The following is a 25,261-nucleotide window of genomic DNA, read 5'->3' as shown; positions in this document are numbered from 1 at the left end:
GGGTGAAGACGACTCAAGGTAGGGAGATCTTCAGGGGGTTAGTGTTAGGTTTATTTAAGGGGGGTTTGGGTGGGTTAGAGTAGGGGTATGTGGGTGGTGGGTTTTAATGTTGGGGGGTTGTATTTTTTTTTTACAGGTAAAAGAGCTGATTACTTTGGGGCCATGTCCCGCAAAATGCCCTTTTAAGGGCTGGTAAAAAAGCTGATTATTTTGTAATTTAGAATAGGGTATGGCATTTTATTATTTTGGGGGGCTTTTTTATTTTATTAGGGGGCTTAGATTAGGTGTAATTAGTTTATAAACGTCTTGTAAAAAAATTTAGTTTTCTGTAATTTAGTGTTTGTTTGTTTTTTATTATAGATTGGTTTATTTAATTGTATTTTAGTTTAGCTAATTGTAGGTAATTTATTTAATTATTATTTATTGATAGTGTAGTGTTAAGTGTATTTGTAACATAGGTTAGGATTTATTTTACAGGTAATTTTGTAATTATTTTAACTAGGTAGCTATTAAATAGTTATTAACTATTTAATAGCTATTGTACCTATTTAAAATAAATACAAAGTTGCCTGTAAAATAAATATTAATCCTAAAATAGCTACAATGTAACTATTAGTTATATTGTAGCTATATTAGGGTTTATTTTATAGGTAAGTATTTAGTTTTAAATAGGAATAATTTATTTAATAATAGTAAATTTATTTAGATTAATTTAAATTATATTTAACTTAGGGGGGTGTTAGGGTTAGGGTTAGACTTAGATTTAGGGGTTAATAACTTTATTATAGTAGCGACGACGGTGGGGGCGGCAGTCTAAAGGTTAATATTTGTATGTAGGTGGCGGCGATGTTAGGGAGGGCAGATTAGGGGTTAATAAAATGTATTATAGTGTTTGCGATGCGGGAGTACGGCAGTTTAGGGGTTAATACATTTATTATAGTGGCGGCGAGGTCCGGTCGGAAGATTAGGGGTTAATAAGTGTAGGTAGGTGGTGGCGATTAGGGGTTAATAAATATAATATAGGTGTCGACGATGTTAGAGGGAGCACATTAGGGGTTCATAGGGATAATGTAGGTTGTGGCGGTGTCCTGAGCGGCAGATTAGGGTTAAAAAAATTATTATAGGGTTAGCGATGTGGGGGGGCCTCGGTTTAGGGGTTCATAGGTAGTTTATGGGTGTTAGTGTACTTTATAGCACAGTAGTTAAGAGCTTTAAGTTCCCGCTTTAGCCCATAAAGCTCTTAACTACAGACTTTTTTTGACGGTAGGAGTCTTGTCGGTAGAGGCTCTACCGCTCACTTCTTCCAAGACTCGTAATACCAGCATCAGGCAAATCCCATAGAAAAGATAAGATACGCAATTGATGCAAGGGAATCTGCGGTAGCCTCGAGTCGCTGAAAGAAAGTGAGCAGTAGACCCTTTCCTGTCTGACTCTAAATACCAGCGGGTGGTAAAAAGCAGCATTAGGAACCCTTAACGCTGCTTTTGACGGCTAACGCCAAACTCTAAATCTAGGCGTGTGTTTTTTAATAAAAAGTTTAAAATAAAAAGCATAAACTTTCTCTTCACGTTTCAGTAAAATATGCCTTTCTCAAGAGCGTTCACAATTTAAAATGTAGCTTTATGTACTTGTGAACGCTCTTGAATCTTAAAAGGGGGTTGGAAGCACTGCAGTTTTCTACACTTGCATTTTTTATTTGGGTCAAATGAGAGAGAGACTCTTTGGTGAGCAGCATCACCCTAAGGGAAGTGTTTCCATATTGTATTTTGTCTACAATTTTGTACCTATTTGACATCCGCAAAATACCCCTTATCAATACTAATAACAAATGTGAACAAAAAACACAAATGCACTAATACTGGAGAATGAATACAATCACCAAATAGTCCTTAATATGGTAAATTAAAAAGTTTTATTCTTGTGTTCTCTTTAAAGAATGATTTCCTCAAAAGAAAAGAAGCAGGAACATAGTATAACTGTGTAATAATTTTCCATGTATACAGTCAGATGGTAACAGGTACTCACATTAAACTACTATAGCTCTAAGTATCACGCTCTGTATCAATCCCAGTGGCAAACAGGATCCTTTTCAGTAAAACGTTTATTTAAACAATATAAAAATATATTGTAAAATACATGTAAAAATTAAAGAGGATTATAAAACGCTTTTACAGGGGTATGACCATGATAACACCTCACAGAAACTATTGCACTATGCACAATTTATCACGATAGTTACATTAAGTCCCGATTGTGCATCAGAGCTCTCTGTGTCTGTCTGGTGTGTAACTGTTAGTGCTCTTCTAGTTATCTGGCCCTTAATGTTGGGTTCTCCAGAGTTACCGGTTTCCATAACCCCTCTCTTATTTTCTCTCTATCTCTCTAGGCATCATTATGAGTTTTAACATATACATGCTATATAGGATTGTAAATGCATTGTCAATATTATCTGTATTTTTATTATACCAGTGCTCTAGAACTTTTCATCCTGTACTCCTAGCCAATAAGTCAAGTGTTGCTCTTCTTGATTTTTCCAATCCCACATTGACTTATTATTATCTTTTCCTTATTTGACCTCTTGTCATGTAAAGGAAAAATAATATAAAGGTTATCAGCCAATAGGATTTTTTCACCTTTAATTCCGATTGGCTGATAGAATTCAAGGGACGCCATCTTGTATGACATCATTTAAAGGAACCTTCAGTGTACGGCTGGGACCATATGAAGAGGATGCTCTGCTGGAGCCGCTCTGCTTCGGAAGGATGAAGATAGGACTTCTTGCCTCTTGGATGAAGGCTTCATTGAGGATGGATGTCCAGTCTTCAAAAACTGTAAGTGAATCTTTAGGAGTTAGTGTTAGGTTTTTTTAAGGGTTTATTGGGTGGGATTTATTTTTAGCTTAGGATTTGGGCTGAAAAAGAGCTAAATGCCTTTTTAAGGGCAATGCCCACCCAAAAGCCTTTTCAGGGCAATGGGGAGCTTATATTTTTTAGATATGATTTTATTTGGGGGGTTTGGTTGTGTGGGTGGTGGGTTTTACTGTTGGGGGGTTGTTTGTATTTTTTACAGGTAAAAGAGCTGATTTCTTTGGGGCAATGCCCCACAAAATGCTCTTTTAAGGGCTATTGGCAGTTTAGTTTAGACTAGGGTTTTTTTTTATTTTGGGGGAGCTTTTTTATTTTGATAGGACTATTAGATTAGGTGTAATTAGTTTAAATATTTGATAATTTCTTTTTTATTTTGTGTAATTTAGTGTTTTTTATTTTTTGTAATTTAGTTAATTGTATTTAATTAATGTAATTGATTTAATTGTAGTGTAATGTTAAGTGTTAGTGTAACTCAGGTTAGGTTTTATTTTACAGGTAAATTTGTATTTATTTTAACTAGGTAGTTAGTAAATAGTTAATAACTATTTACTAACTAGTCTACTTAGCTGTGGAATAAAAATAAAACCTAAGATAGCTACAATGTAACTATTAGTTGTATTGTAGCTAGCTTAGGGTTTATTTTACAGCTAAGTATTTAGTTTTAAATAGGAATTATTTAGGTATTAATTGTAATTGTTATTTAGATTTATTTTAATTATATTAAAGTTAGTGGGTGTTAGGGTTAGACTTAGGGTTAGGTTTAGGGGTTAATAACTTTAGTATAGTGGCGGCGATTTTGGTGGCAGCAGATTAGGGGTTAATAACAGTAATGTAGTTTGCGGCGATGTTAGGGACAGCAGATTAGGGGTTAATAATATTTAACTAGTGCGTGCAATGCAGGAGTACGGCAGTTTAGGGGTTAATATGTTTATTATAGTGGCAGCAATGTCGGGAGTGGCAGATTAGGGGTTAATAATTTTATTTTAGTGTTTGCGATGCGGGAGGGCCTCGGTTTAGGGGTCAATAGGTAGTTTATGGGTGTTAGTGTACTTTTTAGCACATTAGTTATGAGTTTTATGTTACAGCTTTGTAACATAAAAGCCATAACTACTGACTTTCAGTTTACGGTACGGATCTTGTAGTTAAAGGCTGTACTGCTCACTTTTTAGCCAGACAGGCAAACTCATAATACCGGCGCTATGGAAGTCCCATTGAAAAATGACTTTTTGAAAGCTGCGGTAGTTATGTTGCGTTACGGCCAAAAAAGTGTGCGGTACAGATATACCGGCAAGACTCATAATAGCAGCGGTAGTGAAAAAGCAGTGTTATGAGGCTTTTTCACTCATAACACAAAACTCGTAATCTAGCCGTTAGATAGCCCAATAAATTTAAAGGAGATTGTTAACATCAGTAAGCAGTTGCCTAATGGCAAAGCACCGGGTCCAAACAGTTTCCTCAATTTTTATTTTAAGGAACTTCAGAAAATAATGGCACCGCAGTTTCCTTTAGCAAACTTTAGAAGTGATGATAATGGTATTCCTTAAACCAAGTAGTGAACTATAGAACTTTCTAACTTTTGAATACAGATATAAATATACTTGCAAAAGTTTCAGCTAATAGAATCTATCCTCTTTTACGTCACATCATACATGGCGATCAAGTGGGATTTATAAAAGGTAGGGAGGCCAAAGATAACACTGTGAGAGCTCTACATCTTATACAACATGCACTCACTTCCATAACTCTATCTGTATTCTACTGATGCGGAAAAAAAATTAAATTGTGTTAGTTGGGATTATGACACTATTCCCTAGTCCCTTGGATTTAAAGAAGGTATCTTGGGGGAAATCTTTGCCCTATATAATAACCTTAGTGCTTGTATTCGGGTTAATGGTATACTATTAGACCCATTTTCTATAAGTAATAGTACTAGACAGGTTTGATCCTATCACTATTACTCTTTCCTTGTGCCATAAAAAGTTTAGCTATACGAATCCACAGTAACCCTACAATTATAGGTCTTCATAAACAATCAGAAGCCTATAAGCTATCTCTCTTGCTGATGGTTACATTAACAAAGCCACTTACTTTGATTCCGGAACTTATATTAGAGATGCATAATTTCAAAGAGGTTTCATATCTTTTAATTAACTATTCCAAATCAGAAATTATGAACATTGGGGGGCGTGTCCAAGCAGCGTTCTGGTAAGGACGCTTTTCCTGAGAGCTCCAAGCAGAAGCTTTAACAATCCGCCGATTGTTACTCTTGCATGGCAAGACTAAACATAAAATATATAAAGGACTCACAGTACTGCACACTGTGACCCATATCATCTCTTATAGCTGTGTATGCGACGCTGGAGATCCAGTTTGGAAGATAAAGGCCTAAGGCGGCGGCCTTTTCATAGGCATTCACCTCCCCCCGGGAAGAGCCGGGTTATCAGTGCTGCTGGGTAATCTGGCTTACTGAACCTCTTCATTACCCAATATTGCTCAGTCTTCGGGCCATATGATCGCACATCTGAACAGTTCTTAATCCTTTATAGTGGCGGAGAGTCATCGTTAATCAGCAGTACATGTTAAAGATGGCGGAGGGGAGAAGTATAACAAGACAAGAGGAGCTGTTTGCACGATTTGAACTTGCTATGCTCGGACTTATGCAGAGAGCACCGTACGATCACTTGCTAAAATGCTTAAGCCCTTAAAACAAGACTACATATCAGATGGATTCACAGGACAGCGAGGCGGACAAAAAATCTAAAACTGACAACGCTATACACAAAATGGAAGAGCCGCATGGTTTGGGGAGTAATCTCTCAGCCTCTGACACGCAGAATGATGCACATAAAGTAGAACTGCATCCGGAATCACAAGAGCCCCCTTTCCTTAATGGGCAGAAAGTACCGGAGTCGGCAGAACTGGCCATAATTGCCCTGGGAAGATCTCATTCTACATACGCTAAGGCGAGGAGCCGAGCTCTGGGTAATACCCGACTTGAGAAGCTGAGGAAGAGAAGGATTTTTGCACACTTGGCAACAGCACAGAAGTTCGGGGGGGCCCACCCGAGCGAGTCACAAACATCACTAGCCAAGCCTATCATCTATACCTACAGCTGGGATGATATCCATACAATCGGCGAAGCGCCACCCATGTCACAGGGCAGCTCTGCGTGTCACAACTTCTATTTACAAGGTAGCGGTCATATACCGAAGAGAGGGGTAGCTTCTGTAGGCATTCCTCTGACAATGGGCGGCTGGAGTCGACAGTATCCCCCAGCTAGCGTTATACCATAAGGACTCTGGTAACCTAGTAATGTTTTTGTTCAATTTCCAACTGTGTGTCATTGATTTATTTGAAGCTTATCCTTAAGTCGAGCAAGCACACTGAATTGTTGGGTTTAACCCTATATTTTAAGTTGTTTTATTTGAAATTAATCCCTAAGTTAAGCAGGCACTCTACCTCTCCCTTAGTAATTCCCCTCTCATGACGATAGACATGCAAAGGTATTAAGCTCACTCACGGGCAACGCTTTGCATAGCTCTATCAAATATATAGGCTTCATACTATGTTTCACATTGTGGATAGAATGATTTACTGCTAATAACTCTTATATCCCACAAGATCTCTACTTATTACACAATAAGCCTCTTGTTTGAAATGAACCTACCCAATGTTTCCCACTATAATAAAACTGTTATATTTATATTGCTTGTCCCCCTGCTCACATCTCTCTCCCTCTCCTTTAAGTATTCCCAATACAGAATATCAGTGTATCTGCCTGTATTCCCAATGCTGCTCAAATGCCTCTCTGTCATGGCCCCAGATGTGGTTTGTGTGGTTAGAGGACTGAGATCAATTCTTTATCTTTAAAATGTTACATCCAATGTGTTTGTTTGTTTGTTTCCCTCTCCCCTAGTTCTTCCCCCCTCCACTATATACTCCCAACACTGTACATAGGCATAACTTTCACAGACCCAAGAGTGGTCTATCTAATGTGAAATTTTGGGTCAATTAAAGCATACATTGCATTTAACAGGTGTACTCAAAAGTTGAAATGTCTGACTACAAACATGCCGCACACCTGGAAATAACATATATAATGGACTATTGTGATGAAGCATTATCTTGCAATGGATTTGATGAACGCAACTTGTTTGTTTTTCCTTCCCTTAGTTTTCCCCCTCCTTGCTCCATACTCCCAATACTGTACATAAATACATCTGTCATAGACCCAAGAGTGGTATACATAGCGAGATATTTGGGACCAATTAAGGCATACATTGCATTTAACGGGTATCTTCAAGTGTTAAATTGACTGATCTTAAGCATGCCTCACGCCTTAAAACAGTGTGTACAATGGACTATATGTGATGAAGCACTATACTGTATCAGCTTTGAAGTACTATGTGTATATTTGAATTATGCCGTGTATGTTTTGTTTATCAAAATAAAGCCCTTTTGAAAACTAAAAAAAAAAATTATGAACATTGACCTTCGCACAGAAGTATTAGAATCTACACTGAAAATGTGTCCCTTTAAGTTGCAAGTTGCAACCATTAAATATTTAGGGATTTTTCTTACATGTAATGCTCATGATTTATTTATTTTTAATTTTAAAATTATTAAGTGGAAAATAATGGCTAACCTTTGCTTATGAGATCTAAACATCTTAGGCCTAGTTTCCATTGAGGCGGTAAATTGTCGAAACTGGTAATAAAAACATTTATCTGCATAAAAGTCTATGGAGAATGTTTACATGGCTGGGCAGAATAGGGCATAACAATGAACATTTTCCCTAGACTTTTATATATAATTCAAACCCTTCCAATTTCTCTTCCCTCATCTTACATACCCTCACCACAAAATATTATCAATGACTAAATATGGGACAAAAAAAATTCTAGAGTAACTAAAACAAATGTATGTATCTTCCAAAATCACTAGGCAGGCTCGGTGTCCCTAACTTGGAAAGATATAGACAGGCAATTTGTCTACAGAGTAGGGTAATTAGTTTATCAACTATTATGTGAAAATATGGGTAAAACTAGAACATAAACTGACGCACTCTTGCCATTTAGGTTCTAAATGCTAGCTTAAATCCAATAGGAGCAAAATACATATACATGGAAACAATTGATGAGACCTAGAAAACGTGGGATGAATTAATGATTGTTTATCATCTAAAACATCACCTTTCACAACCGTTCTGAATTATCCAGAATTCACATCTGCATCTCATTTTGATACATAGATCCTTTGGTCATATATACTAATCTTCCCATTTATATACTTACCAAAGATGGCAAATTATGTACTAGGACATAATTATTAGACAAAAATCTCAATATCTTTAAAAATAGGTATTTCGATCACCATATTTACACCTTTATTTATAGTCAAAAGGATACAATTAACATGCTATGCACCCCTACTAATTTTGAAATAACTGCATGCTAGCTACACCAATCAGACACACACTTTCTATATTATACAACTTATAACAACACGTTTTTCCTGTTACAGAATATCATTTCATTAACCAATTTGAATTAGAACTAGGTACTGGGATTTCATCACAGGATACAAAACAAATTTTATGACAACTAAGAAAGCCTCCATATCCTCCCAAATTTCAGAAATAAACTACATAGATGGTATTACACTCCTGCACGATTAAAAATCTTGGCCTCCATTACATATGCAGCGTCGCCCCGCAAAATCCTCCGCCGCCAGTTTTTACGCGATTTTTGTATTACATATACGGCGTAGCATACAAGTTACACGTGTATATTTCACCCTTCGGATGTATTTTTTTTAACCACAGACTAACATAGAACAGACGCACAATTTGGTATCCAATATACAGCGTAAGGACTTACGCGCACAACCTAAATTAAACTATATTAACCCCTAAACCTAACACCCCCTAACTTTAACATAATTAAAATAGACCTAAATTAAAGTTACAATTATTAACTAACTACCTATTTAAAAATAAATACAGTTACCTGTGAAATAAAAATAAAACCTAAGCTAGCTACAATATAATTAAAGGGACATGCCATCCACAATTTTTTTTTTATGATTTAGAAAGAGAATGCAATTTTAAACATCATTCTAATTTACTTATATTATCTAATTTGTTTTATTCTCTTGATATTCTTTGATGAAAAGCATATCTAGATATGCTCACTAGCTGCTGATTGGTTGCTGCACATAGAAGCCTCATGTGATTGGCTCACCATGTGCATTGCTTTTTCTTCAACTAAGGATATTTAAAAAATGAAGCAAAATAAATAATGAAAGTAAATTGTAATGTTGTTTAAATTTCTATTCTCTATCTGAATCATGAAAGAAAGATTTTGGGTTTAGTGGCCCTTTAATTACTAACTACCTAGTTAAAATAAATACAAACTTTCCAGTGAAATAAAAATAAAACCTAAGCTTAAACTAAAAAAACATTAATAAAAATAAACAAACCTAAGATAACTATTACATTAAAACTACAATAACAAATAATAAACACTAAAATTGCAACAAAAAAAACTACCATTACAAAAAAATAACAAACAAAATTATCCAAAACAATACAAATTATTCTAATTCTAATAACCTGTTTAAAAAACAAAAAACAACCCAAAATAAAAAAAACCCTAATCTATAATAACTACCAAGTGCCCTTAAAAACTCCCACCCCAAACCCACAAAATAAAAAAAAAACCTAATTTAAAAAAAAACTAAAAAAATCCTAATCTACCCATTGCCCAGAAAAGGGCATTTGAATGGGCATTGCCCTTAAAAGGGCATTCAGCTCTTTTACTGCCCTTAAAAGGGCATTCAGCTCTTTTTTGGCTCTGATTGATCGGGGTGAATTATACCTCCTAACATTTTTTTTTTTATCAATTCAAAATAATAGTCATTAATAGCTTGTAATCAGAATTTAGAAGGGAAATGGGCCGATATAAATCCATCGATTCTGGATCTCTGTCTTTTTTTTTAAATAAGTACAACATTTGAGTAACTTGTGTTTCAAGAATTTTTTAAAATTCGGAGTGCAAATGGTCTGGGCCATTACGAGTTACTGAAAAGCCTCCTTGTGCTGTGCTTTATGGTGCATTAAGCTCTATACCGCACAAAAGCCAAGGGCTGAGTTTATGTGCTCCTGCACGCTCTCCCCCATAAACATCAATGGGGATAGAATGTTAGAAAAAAAATAACACCTGCGATCACTGATTGGAGATCGCCATAACGCAACCCATTGATGTCTATGGGGAAAAAAAGTTACGTTTAAACCTAACACCCTAACATAAATTCCTAGTCTAAATACTCCTTATCTGCCGCTCACAGACTTTGCTGACACTAACAAAAATTATAAACCCATATTTCGGTGCTCCCCAACATCGCAGACACTAATAAAAATTATTAACCCCTATTCCGCCGCTCGTCGACGCTAATAAAAATTAACCCCTATTCCACGCTCCCCGACATTGCCGACACTGAAAAAAATGATTAACCCCTATTACACCACTACCCGATATCGCCGACACTAATAAAAATGATTAACACCTATTCCGCCGCTCCCCGACTTTGCCGAGACTAATAAACGTTATTAACCCCTAAACGGCTGGCCCCCCACATCGCCAACACTATAATAAAGTATTAACCCCTACACCTCCAGCCTCCCACATCGTAACTACTAAACTAAACCTATTAACCCCTTAACCGCCACCCCCACATTGCAAAACACTAAATTAAACTATTAACCCCTAAACCTAACACCCCCTAACTTTAAATTAAAATTAAGATATAACTATCTTAAAATAAATAAAAACTTACCTGTGGAAAAAAAAAATCTATGTTTAAACTATAAATTAACATTACATAACTATTCTAACAAATAAAAAAAAACTAATAATTAAAAAATCTAAATTACAAATTTTAAAAAAACCTAACAATACAAAAAAATAAAAAAAAAATCTAAAATTACAAAAAATAATTAATACTAAATTACGAAAAATAAAAAACTCTAAGATTACAAAATATAATAAACAAAATTATCAAAAATAAAAACAATTACACCTAATCTAATAGTCCCATAACAATAAAAAGCCCCCCAAAATAAAAACACCCCCTAACCTACAATAAACTACCAATAGCCCTTAAAAGGGCCTTTTGTAGGGCATTGCCCTAAGTCAGTGTTTCCCAACCACGGTCCTCAAGTACCCCCAACAGTCCTAGTTTTTATTATAGCTGAACTAGAGCACAGGTGTAATAATCAGCTGATGGATGAGAGCAGGTTGGTAACTGACCAACTGATTACTTCACCTGTGCATTGGTTCAGCAATAATGAAAACCAGGACTGTTGGGGGTACTTGAGGACCGCAGTTGGGAAACACTGTCCTAAGTTATACAGCTCTTTTACCTTAAAAATATTACAAAATTCCCCCCTAAAAGTAATCCCCCCACCAAACCAACCCCCCAAAATAAAAAACCTAACTCTTCAAAATCCTAAGATACCTATTGCCCCTAAAGGGGCATTTGTATGGGCATTGCCCTTAAAAGGGCATTCAGCTCTTTTACTGCCCTTAAAAGGGTATTCAGCTCTTTTACCATTGCCCAAAGCCCTAATCTAAAAAAAAAAAACAACCCAAAAAAATTAAAAAAAACAAACACTAACCCCATAAAATCGACTCACGGTTCCTGAAGTCCGGACATCGAACTTCATCCAGGCGGCAACACCTTCATCCATCTCGGGGACGTCTTCTATCTTTATCCCGGCGGCATGAAGCAGAGCTATCGTGAACAGCAAAGAAATCATGCGCGGAGCGTCCTCTTCATAGGTCACTGCCGTACACTGAAGTTGAATGCAAGGTAGCCGTTTCAAATTCAAATCAGCCAATATGATGAGAGCCTCTGAAATCCTAATGGCTGATCAAAACAGCCAATAGGATGAGAGCTACTGAAATCCTTTTGGCTGTTCAAATCAGCCAATAAGATTTCAGTAGCTCTCATCAAATTTATATATAAATTAGACATGTGCACGGCTAAAAAATTTGGTTCGTTTTCGGTTCGGATCGATTCGGACTTTTCGAATTTAGGTTCGGATCGAATCGAATTCGACAAAATTTGAATGAATTTGTTTCGGATTTATTCAGATTCGAATAAATTTGGTTCGGATTTATTCGGATTCGAATAAATTCGGCTGAATTCGGTTCTATTCGGTTCCGAAATTCGGTATGTTTTAGCACACTAACACCCATTTAGTACACTAAGTCACTAACACCCATAAACTACCTATGAACCACTAAACCGAGGCCCCCCCACATCGCAAAGCCTATAATAACATTATTTAACCCCTAATCTGCCGACCGGATATCGCCGCAACCTACATTATCCCTATGAACCCCTAATCTGCTGTCCCTAACATCGCCGACCCCTACATTATAGTTAGTAACCCCTAATCTGCCCCCCCCAACGTCGCCGCAATCTAACTACAAGTATTAACCCCTAATCTGCCGACCGGATATCGCTGCCGCCTACATTATAGCTATTAACCCCTAATCTGCTGTCCCTAACATCGCTGACCCCTACATTATAGTTATTAACCCCTAATCTGCCCCCCCAACATCGCCGCAATCTAACTACAAGTATTAACCACTAATCTGCCGACCGGATATCGCCGCCGCCTACATTATAGCTATTAACCACTAATCTGCTGTCCCTAACATCGCCGACCCCTACATTACATTTATTAACCCCTAATCTGTCCCCCCAACATCGCCGCACTCTAACTACAAGTATTAACCCCTAATCTGCCGACCGGATATCGCCGCCGCCTACATTATAGCTATTAACCCCTAATCTGCTGTCCCTAAAATCGCCGACCGCTATATTATAGTTATTAACCCATAATCTGCCCCCCCCAACGTCGCCGCAATCTAATTACAAGTATTAACCCCTAATCTGTCTACCGGATATCGCTGTCACCTACATTATAGCTATTAACCCCTAATCTGCTGTCCCTAACATCGCCGACCCCAACATTATAGTTATTAACCCCTAATCTGCCCCCCCCCCAACGTCGCTGCAATCTAACTACAAGTATTAACCCCTAATCTGCCGACCGGAAATCGCCGCCACTATAATAAATGTATTAACCCCTAAACCGCCACACTCCCACCTCGCAAACACTATAATACATTTTATTAACTCTGCCCTCCCAAACATCGCCGCCACCTACCTACAATTATTAACCCCTAATCTCTCACCCCCAACGTCGCTGCTACTATAATAAGGTTATTAACCCCTAAACCTAAGTCTAACCCTAACCCTAACACCCCCTAACTTAAATATAATTTAAATAAAATGAAATAAATTTACTATAGTTAAATAAATTAATCCTATTTAAAACTAAATATTTACCAGTAAAATAAACCCTAATATAGCTGCAATATAACTAATAGTTACATTGTAGCTATTTTAGGATTTATATTTATTTTACAGGCAAGTTTGTATTTATTTTAACTAGGTACAATAGTTATTAAATAGTTAATAACTATTTAATAACTACCTAGCTAAAATAAATACAAATTTACCTGTAAAATAAATCCTAACCTAAGTTACAATTACACCTAACACTACACTATCATTAAATTAATTAAATAAATTAATCCTATTTAAAACTAAATACTTACCTGTAAAATAAACTAATATAGCTGCAATATAACTAATTTTTACAGGCAACTTTGTATTTATTTTAACTAGGTACAATAGCTATTAAATAGATACTACCTAGCTAAAATAATTACAAAATTACCTGTAAAATAAATCCTAACCTGCGTTACAATTAAACCTAACACTACACTATCATTAAAGAAATTAACTACAAGTATCTACAATTATCTACAATTAAATAAACTAAACTAAAGAACAAAAAAACCCCCACTAAATTACAAAAAATAAAAAAATATTACAAGAATTGTAAACTAATTACACCTAATCTAAGCCCCCTAATAAAATAAAAAAGCCCCCCAAAATAAAAAAATGCCCTACCCTGCCGGGCCGAAGTCTTCATCCGATGGGGCAGAAGAGGACATCCAGACCGACAATTTTAAACTAATTACAGCTAATCTAAGCCCCCTAATAAAATAACAAAGCCCCCCAAAATAAAAAAATGCCCTACCCTATACTAAATTACAAAGGTTAACAGCTCTATTACCTTACCAGCCCTTAAAAGGGCCTTTTGCGGGGCATGCCCCAAAGAAAACAGCTCTTTGCCTGTAAAAAAAACCCCACCACCCCCAACATTACAACCCACCACCCACATACCCCTATTCTAACCCAAACCCCCCTTAAATAAACCTAACACTACCCCCCTGAAGATCTCCCTACCTTCAGTCATGTTTACCCAGCCGGGCCAAAGTCTTCATCCGATGGGGCAGAAGAGGACATCCAGACCGGCAGAAGTCTTCATCCAAGCGAGGCAAGAAGAGGTCTTCCATCCATCAGAAAAGTACCAAAAAACAAACAAACACTAAATTACCAAAAATAATAAAATATTACAAGAATTTTAAACTAATTACACCTAATCTAAGCCCCCTACTAGCTATTAATATAGCTACAATATAACTAATAGTTACATTGTAGCTATTTTAGGATTTATATTTATTTTACAGGCAACTTTGCATTTATTTTAACTAGGTACAATAGCTATTAAATAGTTAATAACTATTTAATAACTACCTAGCTAAAATAAATACAAATGTACCTGTAAAATAAATCCTAACCTAAGTTACAATTACACCTAACACTACACTATCATTAAATTAATTAAATAAATGAATCCTATTTAAAACTAAATACTTACCTGTAAAATAAACCCTAATATAGCTGCAATATAACTAATAGTTACATTGTAGCTATTTTAGGATTTATATTTATTTTACAGGCAATTTTGCATTTATTTTAACTAGGTAAAATAGCTATTAAATAGATATTGACTATTTAATAGCTACCTAGTTAAAATAATTACAAATTACCTGTAAAATAAATCCTAACCTAAGTTACAATTAAACCTAACACTACACTATCATTAAATAAATTAATTACAAGTACCTACAATTAAATACAATTAAATAAACTAAACTAAAGTACAAAAAAACAAACACTAAATTACAAAAAATAAAAAATTACAAGAATTTTAAACTAATTACACCTAATCTAAGCCCCCTAATAAAATAACAAAGCCCCCCAAAATAAAAAAATGCCCTACCCTATACTAAATTACAAAAGTTAACAGCTCTATTACCTTACCAGCCCTTAAAAGGGCCTTTTGTGGGGCATGCCCCAAAGAAAACAGCTCTTTTGCCTGTAAAAAAAAACACAATACCCCCCCCACATTACAACCCACCACCCACACAACCCAAACCCCCCTTAAATAAACCTAACACTACCCCCCTGAAGATCTCCCTACCTTGAGTTGTGTTCACCCAGCCGGGCCGAAGTCTTCATCCGATGGGGCAGAAGAGGACATCCAGACCGGCAGAAGTCTTCATCCAATCGGGGCAAGAAGAGGTCTTCCATCCATCAGAAAAGTACCAAAAAACAAACAAACACTAACGGCTAGATTTAGAGTTCTGCGGCCAAAGGGGTGCGTTAGCTACGCTGTTTTTTTTCCCCCCGCACCTTTTAAATACCGCTGGTATTTAGAGTTCACAGAATGGCTGCGTTAGGCTCCAAAAAAGGGAGCATAGAGCATATTTACCGCCACTGCAACTCTAAATACCAGCGTTGCTTATGGACGCGGCCAGCTTCAAAAAGGTGCTCGTCCACGATTCCACCATAGGAAACAATGGGGCTGTTTGAGCTGAAAAAAACCTAACACCTGCAAAAAAGCAGCGTTCAGCTCCTAACGCAGCCCCATTGTTTCCTATGGGGAAACACTTCCTAAGTCTGCACCTAACACCCTAACATGAACCCTGAGTCTAAACACCCCTAACCTTACACTTATTGACCCCTAATCTGCTTACCCCTGCATATTATTATTAACCCCTAATCTGCCGCTCCGTACACCGCCGCAACCTACGTTATCCCTATGTACCAATAATCTGCTGCCCCTAACACAGCCGACCCCTATATTATATTTATTAACCCCTAATCTGCCGCCCCCAACATCGCCTCCACCTACCTACAATAATTAACCCCTAATCTGCCGACCGGATCTCACCGCTACTCTAATAAATGTATTAACCCCTAAAGCTAAGTCTAACCCTAACACCCCCCTAAGTTAAATATAATTTAAATCTAATGAAATAAATTAACTCTTATTAAATAAATTATTCCTATTTAAAGCTAAATACTTACCTGTAAAATAAACCCTAATATAGTTACAATATAAACAATAATTATATTGTAGCTATTTTAGGATTAATATTTATTTTACAGGCAACTTTGTAATTATTTTAACCAGGTACAATAGCTATTAAATAGTTAATAACTATTTAATAGTTACCTAGTTAAAATAATTACAAAATTACCTGTAAAATAAATCCTAACCTAAGTTACAATTAAACCTAACACTACACTAGCAATAAAAAAATTAAATAAAATACCTACAATTATCTACAATTAAACCTAACACTACACTATCAATAAATTAATTAAATACAATACCTACAAATAAATACAATTAAATAAACTAACTAAAGTACAAAAAATAAAAAAGAACTAAGTTACAAAAAATAAAAAAATATTTACAAACATTAGAAAAATATTACAACAATGTTAAACTAATTACACCTACTCTAAGCCCCCTAATAAAATAAGAAAGACCCCCAAAATAAAGAAAAAGGCCCTACCCTATTCTAAAATTAAAATAGAAAAGCTCTTTTACCTTACCAGCCCTTAAAAGGGCCCTTTGCGGGGCATACCCCAAAGAATTCAGCTCTTTTGCCTGTAAAATAAAACATACAATACCCCCCCAACATTACAACCCACCACCCACATACCCCTAATCTAACCCAAACCCCCCTTAAATAAACCTAACACTAAGCCCCTGAAGATCTTCCTACCCTATCTTCACCACGCCGGGTTCACCGATCGATCCAGAAGAGCCTCCAATGTCTTGATCCAAGCCCAAGTGGGGGCTGAAGATGTCCATGATCCGGCTGAAGTCTTCTATCAAGCGGCATCTTCAATCTTCTTTCTTCCGGATCCATGTAGTTCATCCCGCCAACGCGGAACATCCATCTTCACAGACGACTTCCCGACGAATGACGGTTCCTTTAAGGGACGTCATCCAAGATGGCGTCCCTCGAATTCCGATTGGCTTATAAGATTCTATCAGCCAATCGGAATTAAGGTAGCAAAATTCTGATTGGCTGATTCAATCAGCCAATCAGATTCAAGTTCAATCCGATTGGCTGATCCAATCAGCCAATCAGATTGACCTTGCATTCTATTGGCTGTTCCGATCAGCCAATAGAATGCGAGGTCAATCTGATTGGGGTGGTATTGTGTTGTTTTTTTTTACAGGCAAAAGAGCTGTTTTCTTTGGGGCATGCCCCGCAAAAGGCCCTTTTAAGGGCTGGTAAGGTAATAGAGCTGTTAACTTTTGTAATTTAGTATAGGGTAGGGCTTTTTTTATTTTGGGGGGCTTTGTTATTTTATTAGGGGGCTTAGATTAGGTGTAATTAGTTTAAAATTCTTGTAATATTTTTTTATTTTTTGTAATTTAGTGTTTGTTTTTTTTGTACTTTAGTTTAGTTTATTTCATTGTATTTAATTGTAGGTACTTGTAGTTAATTTATTTAATTTATTTAATGATAGTGTAGTGTTAGGTTTAATTGTAACTTAGGTTAGGATTTATTTTACAGGTAATTTTGTAATTATTTTAACTAGATAGCTATTAAACAGTAAATATCTATTTAATAGCTATTTTACCTAGTTAAAATAAATACAAAGTTTCCTGTAAAATAAATATAAATCCTAAAATAGCTACAATGTAACTATTAGTTATATTGTAGCTATATTAGGGTTTATTTTACAGGTAAGTATTTAGTTTTAAATAGGATTAATTTATTTAATTAATTTAATGATAGTGTAGTGTTAGGTGTAATTGTAACTTAGGTTAGGATTTATTTTACAGGTACATTTGTATTTATTTTAGCTAGGTAGTTATTAAATAGTCATTAACTATTTAATAACTATTGTACCTAGTTAAAAAAAAATACAAAGTTGCCTGTAAAATAAATATAAATCCTAAAATAGCTACAATGTAACTATTAGTTATATTGCAGCTATATTAATAGCTAGTAGGGGGCTTAGATTAGGTGTAATTAGTTTAAAATTATTGTAATATTTTATTATTTTTGGTAATTTAGTTTTTGTTTGTTTTTTGGTACTTTTCTGATGGATGGAAGACCTCTTCTTGCCCCGCTTGGATGAAGACTTCTGCCAGTCTGGATGTCCTCTTCTGCCCCATCGGATGAAGACTTCGGCCCGGCTGGGTGAACACGACTCAAGGTAGGGAGATCTTCAGGGGGGTAGTGTTAGGTTTATTTAAGGGGGGTTTGGATTAGAGTAGGGGTATGTGGGTGGTGGGTTGTAATGTTGGGGGGTGGTGTTTTTTTTTACAGCCAAAAGAGCTGTTTTCTTTGGGGCATGCCCCGCAAAAGGCCCTTTTAAGGGCTGGTAAGGTAATAGAGCTGTTAACTTTTGTAATTTAGTAGAGGGTAGGGCATCTTTAGTCCTGTGGGGGGCTTTGTTATTTTATTAGGGGGCTTAGATTAGGTGTAATTAGTTTAAAATTCTTGTAATATTTTTTATTTTTTGTAATTTAGTGTTTGTTTGTTTTTTGTAATTTAGTGTTTTTTTTGTACTTTAGTTTAGTTTATTTAATTGTAGATAATTGTAGGTACTTGTAGTTAATTTATTTAATGATAGTGTAGTGTTAGGTTTAATTGTAACTTAGGTTAGGATTTATTTTTCAGGTAATTTTGTAATTATTTTAACTAGGTAGCTATTAAATAGTCAATAACTATTTAATAGCTATTGTACCTAGTTAAAATAAATACAAAGTTGCCTGTAAAATAAATATAAATCCTAAAATAGCTACAATGTAACTATTAGTTATATTGCAGCTATATTAGGGTTTATTTTACAGGTAAGTATATAGTTTTAAACAGGATTCATTTATTTAATTAATTTAATGATAGTGTAGTGTTAGGTGTAATTGTAACTTAGGTTAGGATTTATTTTGCAGGTAAATTTGTATTTATTTTAGCTAGGTAGTTATTAAATAGTTATTAACTATTTAATAGCTATTGTACCTAGTTAAAATAAATGCAAAGTTGCCTGTAAAATAAATATAAATCCTAAAATAGCTACAATGTAACTATTAGTTATATTGCAGCTATATAAGGGTTTATTTTACAGGTAAGTATTTAGTTTTAAATAGGATTCATTTATTTAACTATAGTAAATTTATTTAGTTTTATTTAAATTATATTTAAGTTAGGGGGTGTTTAGGGGTTAATAACCTTATTATAGTAGCGGCGACGTTGGGGACGGGAGATTTGGGGTTAATAATTGTAGGTAGGTGGCGGCGATGTTAGGGAGGGCAGATTAGGGGTTAATAAAATGTATTATAGTGTTTGCGAGGTGGGAGTGCACCGGTTTAGGGGTTAATACATTTATTATAGTGGCGGCGATTTCCGGTCGGCAGATTAGGGGTTAATACTTGTAGTTAGATTGCGGCAACATTGGGGGGGGGGGCAGATTAGGGGTTAATAACTATAATGTAGGGGTCGGCGATGTTAGGGACAGCAGATTAGGGGTTAATAGCTATAATGTAGGTGGCGGCGATATCCGTTCGGCAGATTAGGGGTTAATACTTGTAGTTAGATTGCGGCGACGTGGGGGGGGGGCAGATTAGGGGTTAATAACTATAATGTAGGGGTCGGCGATGTTACGGACAGCAGATTAGGGGTTAATAGCTATAATGTAGGTGGCGGCGATATCCGGTCGGCAGATTAGGGGTTAATACTTGTAGTTAGATTGTGGCGACGTTGGGGGGGGAGATTAGGGGTTAATAACTATAATGTAGGGGTCGGTGATGTTAGGGACAGCAGATTAGGGGTTAATAGCTATAATATAGGTGGCGGCGATATCCGGTCGGCAGATTAGGGGTTAATACTTGTAGTTAGATTGCGATGACGTTGGGGGGGACAGATTAGGGGTTAATAACTATAATGTAGGGGTCGGCGATGTTAGGGACAGCAGATTAGGGGTTAATAGCTATAATGTAGGTGGCAGCGATATCCGGTCGGCAGATTAGGGGTTAATAAGATAATGCAGGTGTCAGCGATAGCGGGGGCGGCAGATTAGGGGTTAATAAGTGTTAGATTAGGGGTGTTTAGAGACTCGGGGTACATGTTAGGGTGTTAGGTGCAGACTTAGTGTTTCCCCATAGGAAACAATGGGGCCGCGGTGTTAGGTTTTTTTTCAGCCGAAACTCCCCATTGTTTCCTATGGGGAAATGCCGAATTTTACAGAGCTAATTCGGATTTATTCGGAGATACGGCAGCTATTTCGGATTCATTCGGTAGATTCGGAAGTATTTTAATTCGGAAATTCGAATCGATCCGAATCTCCGAATTTACCGAATTTCCGAATAAATCCGAAACGAACCGCACATGTCTAATATAAGTGCAATGGAATCTTTTCCCGTTAAGTAGATGAAAACATGTAAAAACATATTTATGCAATATTTATATTTAATAAAGGTTTTAACTATATATTTGCTGTAAATAATTGACATTCCAATGTTCTGCGCATAGCAGAATATGTTCTAAGTATTTTTAAATAGATATTCCTATATATAAATATATATATACATCTATATATAATTATATATATATATATATATATATATATATATATATATATATATATATATATATATATATATATATATATATATATATATATATATATTTTAAAAAAAAAAACATCAGATATACTCTATGTAGACATATTTATTTATGAATAAATACAACATATTTCATTACGTAAAGAACATTGGAATATGAAATATTCATATTTTCATGTCGGGTCTGCGCTAATGAGAATAAGTCATGGGTGGGTGTTAGGTTTTTTTCAACTTTATTTCTCCATTAAGTTCTTTGGGGAATACTAAAACGTGATTTCTAATTTCAACTTTAAGAGTGATTAGGGTTACAGCTGGAGAAAAAAAAATACTTGTAACTTGTATTACTAGCGTAATCCGACTAGCGCAAAAATGAAAATCTTAGCGTTGTTTTCGCTATAGCAAAAATGGAAAATACCGCTCCATTTTTAATTCAACCCGAAATATATACCAATTATTTCACAAACCTATTGTGAAATAAGATATTTTCTTTCTGACAATTGTTTACTACTAAATTTTCTCACAATGTGATTAGTAAACACATGATCCATGACAAAAAAATGTGAATTATTTATTCAGCAAGTGCTATCCATATTTAATAGTTATATCTATCTGGAACATTCTTCCCTTTTCTGTTTATCCACATAATTATGTTTCACTTTATGCACTGGGAGATTAAGTATTACAATATATGATATTCAGCAATCCAATTATGGGCTCAAAATGGATTGCAACCTCAAACTATTATTTACTAAATCATTCTTCAAACAAGCAATTTGTTTTAACAAATCAGTAGCTAAGTATTTGCATAAATGAAGCTATGTATGATCGATGCAACCTCAGCTTTAACAATAGGTTAGTAAATCCACAGAAAGTTAATTTCTCTGATAAATGAGTTACTATTTTATATAGAGTGCAGGAAAAATATTTATTTCAATTTAAAGGCTTGACTGTTAATGTAAAAAATATCAAGTACAATTTCAATGTCTCATTTAATTTAATACACTTTTTTATTTTAATGATGTTGCTATGAAAATATAAAGGTGCTTTAATAGTTTCATTGCATATTTGTTTAAATGTAATTTCTACTGTTTTTAAATAATAATCCTTCTTTTTAGATCAGGATATGGGGAAATGAAATGTATAGTTTGTATTTCTTTTTGTAGCAGATTTCTGTAACCCAGCAAACTTACATTATATAAAGTCTCTATGCTGAATAAATAGTTTCTTGTGAGGCCTTTAGAAGCTTGTATTTATTCTAAGGCAGTTGTTTGTGACACAAAGTCACTATTTAAGTATGGAGGAAAGGAAATGTAATTAATCTCCAGCAATGTAAACATTTTTGTTATGGTAAGAGCAATCCAATTGTTTTAAGATCTTGCCTGAAGAGGTAGAAACTGCCAATACCTTAGATACATTTAAAAAAATAGCTTAAATATATTTCTGGCTAAAATATAATTCAGTAATATGATTGTCTGTGTTAAATGGGTCAATTTTCTAATTGTTTAATGTAAATTGCATTGTCAGTTTCATTAATGTAAATCAGGTTGTTTCTGTATAGGTTAAAGTTGATGGACTTCTGACATTTTTTCAGCCTCCTCTTCTATGTTACTATATGTTCAGGGGGGCCTATAAATATGAATATGAAATGTGCATAGGTGCATTGCAATTTGAAATATAAGAATTTTTGTAATATACTTTCATTAGCAAAAATGTGTCTAGTTAAAATTATTACAGTTTTTCGGCGGTATAAACACATATCCTGTGCAAGCATTGCACCAGTGTTCAAATACCATGCCTGACTAGAGAGCTGGCAGTGGTGTGTATTGCTTCTGCAAAGACTTAGGGGTAGATATAACAAGCAGCGGATGCTGCTTTTTAGGCTTGAAGTTTCCGGCTCGCCGAAAACGTAAGTTAAGAAGCAGCGGTTGTAAGACTGCTGCTCCTTAACTTGTTCGCCCCCTTTTAGGTGATTGGATCCGATCGGGTTGATTGACAACCCTCTGCTAGCTTCCGATTGGCTGCAAATGTGCAGGGGGCAGCATTGCACAAGCATTTCACCAGAAATGCTTGTGCAATGATAAATTCTATGATAAATGCAATAATAAATGCTGACAGCATATGCTGTCGGCTTTTATCGATGTCGGGCGTACATGATTTGCTACAGAGAATCATGTCCACCCGACACTTGATAAATCTACCCCTTAATTTGTGTCACACAAGCCACTACTAACTCTCTGAGAAGGTGTAGTGCTTAAATACTGGTGCACGGCCACTCACAAGATATGTGCTAATGCCGCAGAAAAGCGGTAATAGCTTTTAGCAGAAACAGTTTTGCTATGAAAGTATATTGCAAAAATACTTATATTTCCCATCGAAATGCACCTATATACATTTCAATTTTGACCTATCTAGCCCTTTAATTTTGAAAATATTACAATAAATATTTCCTGCACACAGCAATGTTATTCATAACAAATAATGAACATTAGCATGAACAAATCAAAGTATAAATGGAAATAGGTTGTATATGAATAACAATACTGAATCATAGCATACACAAGTGCTAATAATGCATAACTTAGCATAATAATTGTGCAGTCTTTTCTCCAATAAAATATATTTTAAAGAAATTTATTTTTTTTATAGTTTTTTTATAGTTTAGGATTAATGATTCTTCATATAAATATGCTCTTTTTGATCAGCAATGCCAGCAAAATGTACTTGCTATATCCTTCTAGTTAAATGTATGTAAATATGTAAATAATACCTATCATGGGAATTTGCAGAAGTAATTAAATTATAAACTTATTATACATAGTTACTATGTAATTAAGCCTTGCACAGTAATTAAACCTTAATGTAAGTGAAAAATCTAATTTTGGGGGAAAAAAGTATTTTTTTTTACAGTTTGCAAAATACAATTTAACAACCCATGTTCATTTTTCTGTCTTAAAATGACAGTCAAAATTAAATTTTCATGATTTAGAGTTTAAAGGGACATAAAACAAAGTTGGGATAGAGACAGAATATAATATGTACTTTAATTACTTTACCTGAAAATTTATACTGCAGGGCCTCACATTAACCCTTTCTTTCATTAACCCTTTCTGTTTCTGAATTGCAAAGCTCTAAGTCCCCCCACACATTTCCTTCTATGGCTGCATTTATATCCATTGTTATTTTGGTAGAATGCAAAAGTGAATAGGGATTATCTGCTGGAGCATGCTTAGAAGCTGTGAACTCAGTTGAAATATAATGCCTGTGTCTAAACACTGATTAGAAGGGTGGAGTTGGCTTCTCCAGCAGCTTAGCTATGTCATTTGTTTTGCTTATTTTTGAAAATTATTTTAAAATACTTGCCAGCAATTTTTAAATAATTTTTTATGCAAACTATTTTTAATTAAATAGCCATTTTAGGATATGGACAGATCTCAACCTGTTTTATGTCCCTTTAATAATGTAGGTGCAAGCATTGTAAAGGCACCGTTGTGAAGGTATTTGGACTTGCATGAAGGCACATCCATTATAAAAACCTTGTCACAAAGGTGCAATCTTGTTTGAACATATTCTATGCAGATTGCATGTTGCAAGGAAGCAGGTTCACACTTTCCAGTATCCGTACTTTTAAAATCCAGTATAAGAAGATATCACAAGTTATTTTAATAGAAATTGTGCTTTTACAAACAATAAAAATAAATACTGTTACAAACAATACTTGCCAATATTACTAGTAACAAATGTGCCCAGGTTACCCATTATGCCAAGATACAATTAGCATTTAGATGATTTAGTAGTGGTAAGGATGGGAACTGATTGCAATATATTAAAGGGATAGCCTAGTCAAAATTAAACTTTCATGATTCAGATAGGACATGCAGTTTTAAACAAATTTCCAATATACTTTTATCATCAAATTTGCTTTGTTCCCTTGGTATTCTTAGCTTAAAGGTAATCTTAAGAAGGCTCAAACTGATTTCTAAACCGTGGAAATTATCTTAGTGCATTTTGAGAGTTTTTCACAGTTAGACAGTGATAGTTCATGTGTGTCATATAGAAAAAGTTCTCACTCCCGTTAGGTTATTTAGGAGTCAGCACTAATTGGCTAAAATGCTTCTGTCAAAAGTACTGAGATAAGGGGCAGTCTGCAGAGGCTTAGATACAAGGTAATCACAGAGGTAATAAGTGAATTAATATCACAGTGTTGCAAAGGGGTTATGTAAAACTGGAGAATGGGTAATAATGTGTCTATCTTTTTAAACTATAACAATTTTCAAGTAGACTGTCCTTTTAACTTCACACATATAAATGAGTGTTTCCTTTAAACAGTGGACAAAGAGGTTAATTCAAAAGAGGTATAAGAGGGCTATTGTATCTGTCAGTTTTGAATTACCTCTTATTTATCACACAAATAGGCCTTTTTGTGAAATTCTCTCTTGGCTACGGGCTTTTAATCCATCATGCATTG

At 35.2% G+C, this 25,261-nt stretch overlaps 1 long non-coding RNA gene across 1 annotated transcript in view; it reads left to right on the top strand.

The window, feature by feature from the left end:
• The window catches only part of LOC128645078 (uncharacterized), a 113,597-nt gene that overhangs the window by 85,829 nt on the left and 2,507 nt on the right, over positions 1-25,261 (top strand). The gene's annotated exons all lie outside the window — the stretch shown is intronic.

Source organism: Bombina bombina, chromosome 1 (genome assembly GCF_027579735.1).
Source record: "Bombina bombina isolate aBomBom1 chromosome 1, aBomBom1.pri, whole genome shotgun sequence".
In the NCBI taxonomy this organism is placed as follows: Eukaryota; Metazoa; Chordata; class Amphibia; order Anura; family Bombinatoridae; genus Bombina; species Bombina bombina.
This window is presented reverse-complemented; position numbering and strand designations above follow the sequence as displayed.